Raw genomic sequence first — 14,373 nt, forward strand, 5'->3', positions numbered from 1 at the left:
ATTATTAAGAATATGAATAATATATTTTTCAAAGTTGCTGCTGCCCTGAAACATAAAGGAGTATTAAAAAATTTACTGTGATGGAAAGTTATCTTAAGGCTCAATAAAACATACTTCATTTCCTTTTATATTGTCATATTTTGCTTTTAAATCATACTTGCTGGCAGTCCTTGAGATTTATTCTGGGAATTTTTTGATTAGAAGCAACCAAGACAAGACAGTAACACTCAGTCTCAAAGTTCAGAGCCAAAACTGTGCCAGCCACAGCTGCATGAGTTTTTCCAAATTTAATTTTTAAAGAGGTTGAGACTAGGCAGGGGAGAATGTAGTCTCTGAAGTTCAACAAGACAGGCAGTTGCCTGAACCAAAATGCCTTATGCTGATTGTGAAATCAGAGGCTAAGATGCTGTTCTCTAATTTGCCAGAAGTGGCAGTAAGGATCTTTGTTTCTTAAGTAAACTATCTTTGATTTGACTGAACTGAGATTTGAAAAAATAATGATAAAGTTGTTCCCAATAAGAGGAAATTTGCAGCAGGACCCTTTGAGACTCTGCTGTGCATCAGTGTATACGGGCATGTAGCTGTGTACGAGCGTATGCCTGCATGCACTATGAAATGGGGAAGTGTTTGGAAACAATCTTCAGATGTAGCACTTTTTATGATGCTTAAATATTTATGTAAAGTGAGGCTGACTGTGTTTTCTACCTGCAGTTATAGCCTAGCCGGGTTACAAGGGTAACAAAACACACAAGCAATATGCCTTCCATAGTGCTTTGACCCAGGGGCCTCTCTCTCTGTTGCCTGCTCCTGGTTTCACTGATGCTGACTAAACCTCACTGCTAATTCTGATGGATTAACTTGAATAAAGGGGTCAAAACCTCACCCCTAAAGACTAGCAGGTAAAACTCCTAGACTGAACTGTTCAGTTTTTTATTGAACTTGACCTGCAGTGATATTTTTCCAAAAACCCCTTGCCAGAGTATGCATATATCAAAATGTATGCATACATATTTCACATCCTGAATTTTGCTCTCCAAAGTATAGCATACATTGTGCTCCAAAGGAGGAGGAAAGCAGTTGATGACATTTAGATGTTTAGACTATTAGCTGCCAAACTCTGTTTTTAGTTAAACCACTAATAAAAGAATTCTTTCTAGACTTTCCACCAAAATGTTTTGGAGTGAGTGCCCAGAAGGTACAGTAACGTATTTTCCTTTTTGTTTTTTTTTTCAAAATAAACAATCCTTCTTTCCTTGAAATTGCGAAGCCTGACATGTCTTTAAGATATTCAGTTCCTGCAACACCACTGTGACCCAAAGCTCTGTGTATCCTATGGCTCCAATGGTTGATAGCAGTAGCAGAAGTAATGTGAACAAGTCTTGATGAGAGATTTTTGCCAGGAAAAAAAAAAAGTAAAGCAGTGCTGGTTAGTATTACTAAAGAGCTACTACTCAAAGATAATATAAAACAACACTTAACATTCAGTGAAATATTCTTAGCACCAAAAAAACCTCGTTAACATTACTACCTGACTATGTGAAAGATCCAGGCAGCCGTGATAATCCACCTATTAAAAAAATCACTGTTACTCAAAAAACAGGCATGTGAATTTTATGAATGCCCCTCTCAAATTTAGAAAAAAAAATACATTAAGACATGATGTTGAGAAGTTTTATTTTTAACTGAAAATTGTAATTAGTTTGGTGTCTGAGTCCTGAATATAATGTCTACCTTTTCAACATAGGATTTTTCACATTTTACTGGGCAATTTTCTACTTTTTTTACACATGGCCTAACACTGTATTCCTTGTTTCAGGGAGTGGTATCTAGCCATATAAATAGCTAGGATTAACTGCATGCCTAAAAACTGAAGTAGAACTACTTGCATAAGGAGCTACTACTCAGTGGGAATAAAACAGAATTGGGTGTAGAATTATTTGTTTATTACTCATCAGGCAGAATTACTTGACCACCCAAATGAAGTCCCTGAGGCAGTATCTGAAAGCCAGCAGTAAAAAAACAGATTATGCTCTTACAAGTGGTCTTTACAGTGGATTTTTTTCTTTAGTTTTGTTCTGGACAGTTTTTTTACAGTTTATTAATGACAGGGTTAAGAAGAGAACATTTGAACTTAATTAGTGATGTGAGATAATACATATAATTACAGTATGAAGAGAAGCTAAAATATCTTGGTACATACAAGTGGCTGTATTTATTACCACAGAAATTAGCCCACATATAAAAGGACTTTTCAAACCAAATTCTTGAAGCTAGTGACAAATTTGGATAGTTTCTTAAACTATAAGAACCTCACTGGCGCCATCCGACTTCCTCTGAAGTCAATGGAAATTTTGCCTGCAACTTCAGTGGAAGTAAACAATGAGATAGTTTGGAAAACAAAACGAAAAGGTTGCCATTAATGAGTCATGAAATCTGAAATCAAACTCCAAGAGAGTCTCCACGTCCTTCAGTCTCCATGTCAGTGTACAAAGCAGAAATTTTTTACTTCTTTCTTTTCTAGGAGAATGCTGAGGTAGAGAGCAGTGTCTTCTGATGTAGTACGTCCCCATATGTGAACCATTAAGCAAATGTCCATGCTGTTGCACCCAGAGCTCTGATTCTGCATTCCAGCCTTTCAGAGCCTGATGTGTCTCATGTATGGCCAGAGATGTGGGTATTCAAAGCCTAGAATGGTGCAGAGGTCTGGTAAAACTAATTTATCGTTGACTAAATTGTATCTCTCTTGTATTAAAAAAGCTAGGAACAAATTTTACAGTTTTTACACTATAAATGTTTTCATAAGACCATTTCATAAAACATTTCATAAATGTTTTCAGCAACATGAACAAAGAAAAACTATGGTTCATAAAATTTTAAAAGTATTCCTTGGAATAAGCATACACATAGAACCTGGGATTAGAGCAATTAATGACAGCATAATCTTTCAGAGTGATCTTTCAGATCCTTTCTTTGCAAGGTATAATGAGAAAACATTTTCCCACACACACAAGATCCCTTGTTACTTAAATGGTGAAAAATGCTCACATCAGGATAGAAGACAGGAGAAAACATGACTGGCATGGAGTTAAACCCCCTGTGAAAGTACTATGGGAAAGGCCACTTCAATAAGTGCACAATTGTGCAAATAAGGATTTCATCCACTAGTCTGCCATGGTTTCTCGGAATACAACGGTGGTTCAGTTTGAACGTATTGTGCATATATCCGAGTTCTGCATACTGGCTGTCAAGGCTCTCTCTTCAGACAAAGCCTTATTGTTTATTAAAATGTTTCATAAGTCCTTGTTGTGGGAGCAACAAACTTCTCCTCCCCACCAAAACCAGATCCCGTTCAGAGCACAATTTGGAATGCATGTCCTTGTTAATTTAAAGTACAGAATAGCCTCTCTGTGGTCTGTGCTAAAAATCCATCTGAATGCAATGTCTTTCCCCTAAGCTTAAAAGGGCCATGGTGTTTTGTGTCAAAATAAAAGCATACACTGACCCTGACCCTCTGCTCTGGCCAAGCCATTTTCTGTCTACAAGTGGAGGAGAATGTAGAAACAAAGAATATTTTAGTCTACTTCTTAGTCTCCCCTTTTTTTGTCTATACTATAGGTAAGAACAACCTTATTCAGGGCTTTGCTAAATTTTACTTAGCTGTCTAAGAAAAAAAAAAGAAGACTGAAGCAGAGAAATACCCCCCACACTTTGTATCTACCATAAGCGTGATCATTGCATGCCTTCTATACTGGGGCTACAAAGTGGGCAACACAGAGATATTGTGCTCCTTCTTATTTGTCTGGGATTTTGTTCCTTTGCAGCACCAGAAATGCTAGAGAAGCTGTAGTAAAGCAGATTTAACCCTCACATTTTCTGAGTTCTAATCTTTTAAGTAAAAATTTGAAACATTCAGTTTCAAGTAAGGATGTTATTTAGTCATAAGTTTTCTGTAATTACTTAACAATGACTCTTAAGACTACTTGCATCATTCTGATTGCCTGAAATCCATATTTATGCTTCTACTTACAGTAGTTAGATATATTAACTCATGAATATTAGATTTAAAAGCTTGTATCCATTGGTAAATTAAAGTTATTCATGCATAAAATTGTTTCTCAGGGAATCAGAAGCTGTAGAGTGGCTAAGATGTCTTTTATTTATTGTTGCTAAACAAGACCACAAGTCTGTATTAAATCACAGCCCACTGACTCCCTTACTACTTACCAAAAGAACTATAATTACCACTCCAGCCCATGGGTTAAACAGGTCCCTTATTGGTGAAGAAGTGGGATGTATAATCTCTTGGGTAAATGGCATTATAATTTTAAATGTTACAAACATTTTCGTGGTATTGAAAATAATTTAATTTTCCTAAGAAAATTATTTTGATTCTTGATTTCACCGTTTTCTAAAGTTTTCTGAGCCAAAACAATTCTGTAGGTGGCTGGGGCTATTATCCTGTCATTTCCTTGAAATTGGGACCTTTACTCAAGACAATGCAACTTCCTTTTTTTTGGGGGGGGGAGGGGTGTGTGACGTGGGAAAAGGAGGACAAATAAAATCCCTCAGTGGCCCATACCATATGTTTTAGACTGAAAACTTAAACAAAAAGATGTAACAGAGCAGAATAAAGAACTGAAAATATAACAATAAAATGCATCTTGGTTATACATACAAAACAAATGATTCTGTCCTTTCTTCTAAAAACCAGTAAACGTAAATATAAACGGGGTTTTTTCTTCTGAAAAACCTCAAACCCCAGTGCAAGCACATTCCAAAATAACCCCTGGAGTGAACAGCCCAACGTAAACAACAATGGCCCACAAAAAGCATTTTTGGACTGTTGATGAACTTTCCATTTTTCTTCAAACTGACAGCTCAGGAGAGCTTCCAAGTGCGTGGGTATATGCAACGTATCAGTGAAAGCAAGAATGGTGTCATGTATCCCATCAAAATGAGAACGTAGTAACCTAAGCTCCCTATAGTCACTGACAGGGCTGTATGGAAAATGTCCATCATTGAAAGCTTGCCACATCTCAGCACAGCTTACTCCCCCTCCGGCAGTGCTGTGTGACCTTCCAGTACGGCAAATGTGCGAGGGACTGCTCGCTAGTGTGGGAAAGCAACACGCTGTGCTCCCTGGTGAACTGCCGCAAGGCAAAAGGGAAGATTACCTAAAGGTTGTTTTTTTTTTTTAATTTCCCGTATCTCAAATGTAGGATCACTGTCTGATGTTTGGTTTTATGCCAAGGTTTATATGGTTTTTGATTGAAACTAATAGATTTCACCAAAACCTTTTGCCTGTGCATTGCCGAAGGCTGTTCATCTCACCCATTTTACTTTGAAGGCTTAATCATCTGAGCGTTAAACACTTGCTGCTTTGCTGAACTGGGATTTGTTTGGCTGTCTTTTTGTTCATCCTTCTTTTAGTAATATTCCAGGACAGAGGTGAGTGTACATGTGTATGAGTAAGTACCTGAGTAAACTGTGTGTGGGAAGGACACAGTCTCCCGGTCTCCATAGCAAAATGGTGCTTTTGTTTTCAGTAGCTTTCCTCTTGGCAGCAAATAAACTTCTTGTTCACTGAGTGCCCTTCCTGCCCAGCAAACCACGGCTGGACAACACTCCTCCTCACCCCCTTAGCATGGACCTGAACGGCTTTTGCCTTTGGCTGGGCTTTTGTGGCAAACTGTAGTGTTCTGCCTTTGTTTGGGGATCCAGCCGCTACTGCCACAGTTCCTTCTTCCACTCCATGCCTCTTTTCCTCCTGACCTTTGCCTGGCCAGAGGAAGGAGAGGAAGGGAGAGAAGAGAGACCTGCATACCCAGAAAACATTCAATAAATCACCACAGCTTTGTTTTCTGCATTGTGTCCACACAAACATCCACAAAATGAGAATCTGCTCGGCACACACCACCACAGGAATCTCCAGCTCCTGTACGGTGTATACAAATCAACACAGGGGCCTCTTTAAATTGGGTTTCTTTACTTAAAGGAAAATTAAGGCTCCATAAATAGACTATTTCACAATCATTTAACAGCTTCCCCTACAAAAAAAATTCTTACACAACATGCTTTTTTCTTTTTAAAATTAGGCATATTTGATGAACAAAGGAAGCTTTCTCTGGACTTCTTTTGTGCAAATGTGATATAAAACATTTTTTTGGTGAGCATTTTCAAACAAATTCTTTGTATTTGGAAACGCTTGTGAAAACACAGTAAGAAATGAATGTTTACTGATGAGTTTATTAAATGAAATGCATTCAATGAAGTTTCAGCCTAAAAGGAATTTGAGGTCATAAAGGTGACATTGCAATCTGAGCATACTTTTAACTGATGTACTGAAAGAGTCATGTATGTGTCCAAAACACACAGCATAAAAATGCTGCCTTCATGCTACCTCTTCTCTTTTCCATTTACTGATTCATTCAGGATGACTTGCACAGTTACGACATCACTGCTTTGCCCTGCCAGGTACCAGTCATTCCCCCTCCACGCTGGTGACCGTGCTCATTCAAACAGAGCTCCATGTGCTCCATTGTAATTAATGATGACAGTTTTTCAAAGAGAAAGAGGGCCTGGAGGATGGGCTGGTCTACAGCCTTTGACTGTTAAACCTTTTGGCTTATTTACTCAGGTTTTTTTTTTCCCCACATACATATCTATCAGAAGGGTGAGTCATGCTCACATGCATGTCCATAACATCGCTTGGGTAAGCCGTCTCATTAAGTTCAGTATGGCAACGTGCATATGGAAGTTTTCAGACTAAGGACGCGGGATTGCGTGCCTCGATTATTATGTGACTACCCTTTTCAACATCTATCTGTATAGCTTGTACTAGAATAAGGCTCCTGTGTTATCTGAGGCTTCCAGCTGTTACTGCAAATATCACCAGACAGTAAAGAGCACGGATGCCTCTTGGTCTGTCATAATAAAAGAGAAAGAGAACAACTCACTGCTCTACCAGGTCAGAGCCAATCTCATATTTCTGGGAAGTGAAAATGGCTGAATATGCACCTGCCTAGGCCATATGTTCCTAACACGTGTTGCTTCTCAGTATAGCTGTCAAAAAACATGGCCATGTTTGACTCTAAGAGGTGCTGAGCAGTTTCTTCAAGGTCTGAAGCATCTCTATGAAGTGTTGAGGATAATAGTGTTGCCAGGTCTCAAGATAATACAGAATCAAGTCATGACAGCTGGACTCTTCTTCCTTCAAAGTCACTGGGAAAGCATATTGTGATTCAAGTAGCAAAGGACTAAGTTGCAAGTTTGCCATCTCTCTCTGAAACAGGGAATTTCACCCTGGTGACACTGTGTTAGGTACACATAATATATAACTTATCTCAGTGACAGAGTTTCTGCATCTTGGTTTGAAAATTGAGGTTGCTACAGTTTTGTTTGTTGTACAGAACTGTGGGAAGGGAGTTGAAGAACATTGCAAATATTTATTATAGGTTTTACTAGCAATTAAACTTTATACTAGGCCCTCTTTTCTGAGTAGCATCAGATTATAAAGGGCCTAAAGGTCCATTCTCCCACTGCAAGAGATACAGAGCATGGCTGTTTCAGCCCAGTCTATTTTATGCATATACAGGCTAGGACTTAGATAGAGGTGGTGAAACCTGACAGAAAGAATCCTTTTTTTCTCAGGAATGTCATCCTGCATTGTAATGCCTGCCTTACAGTGAGCCTTTCTGCCTCAAGTGTTAAATTCCTATTACAGACATGAAAGCAGAAAGAAAACTCCCCTGCATGCAACGGCTTTCCTAAAAGTCTGGCATCCCTAACTGCAAACAGCGCAGCATTTCTGCAAAGACTGGAATCATGCCCACACACCAGAAGAAGAAAACATTGTGAAATTTTGTATTATGATCAATAATACTAGTAGGCCATACTAACATTAAGAGAATTGTGTTCAAGTCTTTTTTTCTTTGTATTTTTATAGCTTAGTTTTAATAAATGGAGTTATTTTTAATCAGAAGTTACCTAGACTTTAGAGGTGTTATGGGGAAAATGAATGGTTTCTTGAGTGAGAGAAAATTTTTGTTCATCATCTCTGAGAATACAACAGCAGGTCTCCATTATGGTGGCTGATTAGGATGAGCAAGGCAACAAAACCTGGAAGAAATAACATTATTTCTAGACTCTCTGTGCAAGACGGGAATGGAAATGGAAAGGCAAAGGAATTCTTCTTCGCTGGCCCATGACTCACAAAGCCAGCTCCAGCACCGTCCTGGCACCCCTCCTCTGAGATCAAGGGCATGGGGATTTGAACAAGCTATGACCACACCAGCCAATAACACAGTGTAGCTGTAGAGAAAAACCTATTGCACTCCCTGAGTTGAGCTACAGTGAGCAAGTGCAGCTGCTGCCCTTCCCTCCTCACTGCTCTGGCACAATGCAATGCTAATGCCTATACAGCCGCACCTTGTAAGCAGAGGTGGGCACCATCCTACCTATTCACTTGCCACCAAAACCACAAAGTTTTACTCCAAGGAATGTTGTTACGGAAGATGCAGTGTCACTATTTACAACTTTCAGAACTTTTAAACTAAGAGTAAGCAGGGTAGCAGAGGTTTTGCCCTAGACAAAAAGAATCAGTGTATTTTTCACATCATCTGTCAGCTTAATTCTACCCTCTTCACCACATAAATACATTCATTAAAGGACAGCTTGTTCATTTACTTTCTTTAGAATTATTCTCAGTTATCAGTGACAGCAAACCCAAATTATTTTTTACCTAATGAAATTACAGCTGCTGCCTGGGGCATTAATATACAGATGGCTTGGCTGTTCAGAAGTGAAATGCCACATCAGCTGCTGAGAGATCTTATTATATGTATTTGGAACAAATTCTCTCTAAAAAGGAGCCATGCAGTAACAAAGGAATATTATTTGTAATTTTTACTATGGTTTCTTTTCTTGGAGTCAGACTTGATAAACTCTTGCTCTATGATACATTCCAGAAAAGCAGATTTGTTCTGCTTGGCTTATTTGTAATAAGAAATATGTAAGAGGTTTATATTTTTGTAATGATCATTTTGGACTAAAGTGCTACATAACTTCACTGGTCTCAGCCTTCAAATATGGAAACAGCAATACATTCTCAATTAATTTCTTTTTCTGTGATTAATGCAAAGAAGATATTCACTTACTGGATTATATCTGTGGGAGCTAGCGGAAGGAGAAAGTGTTGCATTTCACCATACTATGTATTGAATCAGAAGGACTATGTTCATCTGAAACTTTATAAATACATAAAGCACTTAAAATTTCCATTGATACCTGCAAAAGAATGAAAAAAAAAATCTTCTCGCAGAACTCTCTCAGCACTGGTACCTGCTGTTTCCAGGTCCAACAAATACCTTTATTTTATTCTGCTTTGCATGTTTGTGTAGGGACCCCAAAGAACAAACTTTGTGTTGGGGATTAGGACGTGCTCTGTGCGATAAGTAGATGAAGAGGAGAAGATCACACAGTAGCATTAGCACAGCCTGGTCATAGTGGTTGCACACAGTTCTTCCCCCACTACAGCTTCAGGGCTGATGTTTTCCACGCTACCCACTACACAGCTCTTTCTCTTCTGCTGCTTTTTAAGACACATATGTGCTTGAACTCATTACTGGCATACAGAAATGTAAAATTTCTTTCTGTGGGGCTACGTCCTAACAGTAGAGGTTAAGACTTCAAAATTTTCAATGGCATGTCATATATTTACATATTGCATGATTTTAAAATCAATGCCTTTGCAACGTGAATTTTCCTGACAAAACAGTCCGATTCCAAAGAGCACCCTCTCCGTAAATAATATAGAAGTTCTTTCCACCTGCCTGGTCCCATCCTCTCCCTATTGCTCCAATGTCTGTTTCTCCTCACAAAAATCTGTCCTCATTTATGCTTACATTCTCTAATATATCCAGTTATAATAATATAACCACATAACATAATAATATCCACTTATAGTTCTACATCAACTGGAAAGTTTTTTGTGAGAAAATACAAATTTTCAGTGCAGCAGAGAAATGAAAAACACAAGCTCACTTCAAAGAAAGCAGCTTTTTTGCTTTGTTAGCTATGCATATCTACTAGTACATTTAATGACCTATTTCTTAATTTTTATAGTCTGGCATTAGAATGACCTATTTGGTGAGCAAGCATTTAATTGTTCCCAAAGTCAGTTCAAAGAACACTGAACACCCTAGTATTCAATAGAAAAGTTGAAAGTAGTTAACAGAAGACACATCTTGGCTGAAAAAAAAAAAGTCATTTGAATAAATATCTATTTGCTGCTTACCTTCTCTTTGGTTCTGGATGAAAAATTTGTGCTATTATGCTCAAGAAGAAAATCATATAGGTTTGGTAAAGTCAAAAAGAAAGATTTAAAAATGATTGGGAAAAAAAGAAAAAAGTTTAATTTGAATAGATTTTTTTCATGACTTGGAAGTTTCAGTCTAAATTTAGCATTTTTTTCAGAAGTATCCTGTTCTTCTGTATAAACAACTGAGACTGTGTACACACAGGCTTTCCTGAATGTGATGTTTATTTGCAGATGCCAAGATGTCCTTCAGACAAATATCTAAACCAATATTATAGAAAGTGGATGCAAAACTAACTCCTGCTGTCAAGGACAGCCAGCTGGCCCACATGTGTTCAAGCCAGAGAGATATTCAGGCTTGAGAGAAGCTGATGGGCGGTCCATCCTTCCCAAATTGCAAAGGCTGTGAACATCTTCAAAATTCCTCTGAGAGTGGTTTTGTTTAGCAATTAAAGAGATTAAGATTTGTACTTTTGTTTGGGTTTTAATATGTCCATGAGGTAACTGAGCCCAAAGTGTCAGCACACAGTCAAGGCGCTCTATGAAAGCCCAATTAAGGTTAAATGGTTTTAAGCACAAAAGCAAGAAACCATTTCTTGAGTGGTGAGAATGCAAAGCAGTAAAGGAGATCAGGACACCGAGAGCTGAGGTAATGTTTTGATGTGAAGGACTCTCGATTCGAGGCATAAAAATAGGTCTGGTTTTGGGACAGGGTGAGCACCCACAGCTCCAGCTGCAGGAAACAGCCAGCAGCCCTTGAGGAAATCAGGCCCATAAAGTACCGCAAGCTGTGCTGCTGTGTTTTGTGCCAATAGTAGCAGAAGCCTAAAAATACCTATGTCTCTATTTTTCTTCTGGTTTTGCCATTGAAGCTTTCTGCAAACACAATTAATTAAATCTCCATGTCTTGCTTTCCAATGTAAAAAAGGGGCACCAATTTTTAAGGCGCAGAGATCCTGAGATTGGTTGGAAGTACTAAAATATATGTCAGAGAGCATTTTGTTGAGAGCCTACTCACAGAAGTGTCGTCTGAGAAAGTGTAAGTGTGACAGAGATGATCAGACCTGGGAATTCATTGGCTTCTACTTTGTGAAAACTTTCTTCTTGCCAGTTTTAGAGCTCTACACGTGAGGTGACACTTAACAAGCCAGAAACTGCCTTTTCAAAAATCAGATACCTTCCTGCAATCTCTTCTCAGTATCACAGCTGTTTGTAGTTATTTTTAATCCTGTTTTCAAACAAGCATGGATTTTCTGCTAAACTCTGCAACAACCACAGTCTAAAACACAATGACTTAAATGTAGCTCTTGTCCTATGTTATTTATTTCCCTGGCCCGAACTTACTGAATTGAACTATTATTTTGCTATAGCAGGATGCTCTACTTTAAGTGAGAACTCCAAGATCACTTGGGATTGGAAATGACATTGAATAGAAGCCACTGAAAAAATGAAAAGGTTATGGATTTACTTAGCTGGATGGCATTACACAGCCTGGCTGCAAAAAATTCTGTCACTGGTGGCAGTGCAGGAGAAGGAATGTCCGTCATGTTAATATTTTTAATACAGCGGCTTTTCAGCTGCAAAGAGAACCTTGGAGAGCAGCTCCCCCGTGTCTTGGACTTGGATGTCAGAAATAACAGACCAGAGTCTCACCCACTGAATCTAAAAATTTCTTGCAGATGAGTTTCTAAAAGACCTTTTTACAGTGTCTGAACCTGTTGCTATAAGCTCCAAGAGATTCAACAGTTCTGTCTACAAATACATATTAAATCATAGAAATGTAATGTTTTCACCTTTATGCGGTTATTTTATATTTTATAATTCCTCCTCTGAGTCTTCACAGATCACTCAAAAAAAAAAAAAAAAAAAAAGAAAAAATCAAGAACGGACCCGTGGAAAAAAAACATTTTACATTGCTTCTGCATCAAAGTAACTATTTAAATTTTTTACTGAAAGTGTGTTTTCATTTTATGCTCCCAATCTTAATATTTAACATTGCACTTTATTTTCTTAATAATCATTGTTATATTAATAATCTTTAACTTTTTGTTTTTGTCTTTCCTTTTTGCAACTTTGCCTGTTTTCAAACCTGTATCTTTAAAAAAAAAGAGGGTGGGGAAAAAAAGCAAAGTTGGGAAGAGAACTATCTTTTATTAGAATCATAGAATCATAGAATCATTAAGGTTGGAAGAGACCTCCAAGATCATCGAGTCCAACCATCAACCCAACAACACCATGCCCACTAAACCATGTCCCTAAGCGCCTCATCTACCCGTCTTTTAAATCAGCTCCTCATAAGACTTGTTCTCCAGACCCTTCTCCAGCCTCGTTGCCCTTCTCTGGACACGTTCCAACATCTCAACATCCTTATTACGTTAGTAATAACAAATTCTAATTTTCTATAAATTATATTGCATTTGGGAGCTTACAGAGAGTAAGCTGAAGCAGGCTTGTTCCTTTCTGTCACAACTAATCATTTTTAGACTTAAATTTTTCTCTATCCTTCTTACAAACCTCTCACTGCTCCACTTCTTTTAAACTTGCACCTTTTACACACCTACTGAGATGATCTAGAAGGTGTTTTGGGACTGTCTGATCACATGCTTACACATCCTTCAAAGCAAGGGGAACTTGTTTCTCCATCATCTTCAGCCAGTTCTGTGACTTCTGGGATCAGTCCCTCTCCTAGCTGATGTTCTGATATTTTCTCCATATCTAACATTTGCCCTAAAAAACTTTATGTAGTTTTCCTTGGGCTGCTGCATGCCATTCTAATTTTCTGCTACATGCCATCCACTCACTTTCCCTCTGGCTGCAAAGCCAGGTTTAGTGAGCTTTGTGAGATCTATTTAATTACTAAAAAACTATGCAGTCCAGCAGTAAATGTAATACGCATTCCAGAAGACCTACAAACAAGTTTTACTTGGCACTCGCAGCAATGAGGTAAGAGAATAAAATGAGATTGTGGTCACATAACCAGACCACCAGCAGAGAGTTATGAGAAAGCTAGACCCATTTTAATTAGGAAAAATGTAAAAAGCTTACATGAGAGCCATCATTCTGGTCTTCTGTGAACCACAAGCTGTAATTATGTAAACTATAACTATGAATTTTCTTAGCTTTATTCTTGGATTTCAATATCACTGTGTGAAACAGAAAGTTGAATTTGCTTGAGATTGCTCGAAGTATGCCTTTATTTAAAAAAACATTCTTCTGAAAATACCTGCAGGAGATTGGACTTGATAATCAGCATGGTCTCCTTTAACTTGGTCTATGCCTTTCTATAAATCTGTGCAGTATCTTTGTGTTTTTAAGGCTGATTTCTAAGTAAGTAGAACTGTATGGTTTAAAAATTGAACCCTCTGACTTCGGTAAGCAGGGAATTTAGATCTTCAGTGTTTCTCTGAAACAGTTATGTCCTGAGGAGTGATTTCGTATTTGATTTTTACAGTAATCTTATGCTAGGATGGACTGTTGCTTATGCTGATTGAAGGTGATTTCTTAGGATGCAGGAGCCAAATGTAATTTTTCAGCCAAGTGGTGCGGTATTACCAGTGATGGGATCAAACTTTTGCTTTGGGGACTTGCTCAAAAGATGATGAATTTGATAGAAAGAGTCCCAAATACCACAGTCTCTGGTATTTGATCACATCAGCAAGGTTATGGCTAGATTGAAATAACTCAATGCCATGTTAGAAAGCTGAAACTATCACCGAACAAGTTGGTATGTTTACACGGCATAATACCGTACCTTGCTCAATTAACAGTAACCAGCTTGGGGTTCGGTAGAAATGTAGCTGAATAACCACGATGTGATGCCTGAACTAATTAGCCTCAAGATTGGGTTGTCTGGCAGTGCTGGATCTGTCTCTGCTTTCTTTGAAGGTGTAACTTTTTGGCCATCTGCTGTTTAGTAAAAACATGGACCTAAGTTTTCTAAGAGATGTGTGGTCTCTTCTCCAGATACATCTACACTATAGTATATAGGAAAATAGAAAATCTGAAAAACTTTTACTAGGGTAGATTTAACACTTGAAGTAGCAGAACTGTGGGACCTG

This window comes from Pygoscelis adeliae, unplaced genomic scaffold (assembly GCF_000699105.1).
Source record: "Pygoscelis adeliae isolate BGI_AS28 unplaced genomic scaffold, ASM69910v1 Scaffold15, whole genome shotgun sequence".
Classification (NCBI taxonomy): Eukaryota; Metazoa; Chordata; class Aves; order Sphenisciformes; family Spheniscidae; genus Pygoscelis; species Pygoscelis adeliae.